Source organism: Corvus brachyrhynchos, unplaced genomic scaffold, assembly GCF_000691975.1.
Source record: "Corvus brachyrhynchos isolate BGI_N302 unplaced genomic scaffold, ASM69197v1 scaffold10, whole genome shotgun sequence".
Classification (NCBI taxonomy): Eukaryota; Metazoa; Chordata; class Aves; order Passeriformes; family Corvidae; genus Corvus; species Corvus brachyrhynchos.
This window is the reverse complement of record NW_008236180.1, coordinates 1,265,365-1,265,793: the sequence shown is the minus strand read 5'-3', so window position 1 is coordinate 1,265,793 and position 429 is coordinate 1,265,365.

Genomic DNA, 429 nt, shown 5'->3' with positions numbered 1-429 from the left:
GGGAAAGAGCTACCAACCTCTCCCATGATTTGGAAGTTCTCAGGCTGAGCAAAGCACGGGCTCCAGGCATGGGAGGGGGTTGTGCTAACTCGTGAAATAAAGAATGTGTTGTGCTCTGTGAGTACAGTGCAGAGAGGGACAAACTTCCTTCATGCCAGTGCCAGGTCTCAAGGTCTGCACCCCAATAGATCGGGTGGTCTTGAGGGATTTGCTTCAAACAAACATCAGAAAGCAAAACTGGCTCTGTGTTTGTATTTTCAGCTCTACTAGAGTCATGGAATGGCTTGGGTTGGAAGAGACATTTAAAGACCATCTAGACCAACCTCTCTGTTGTGGGCAGGGACACCTTCAACCAGATCAGGTTGCTTAGAACCCCATCCAACCTGATCTTGAGTGTTCCCAGGGATCAGGCATCCACCACCTTTCTGG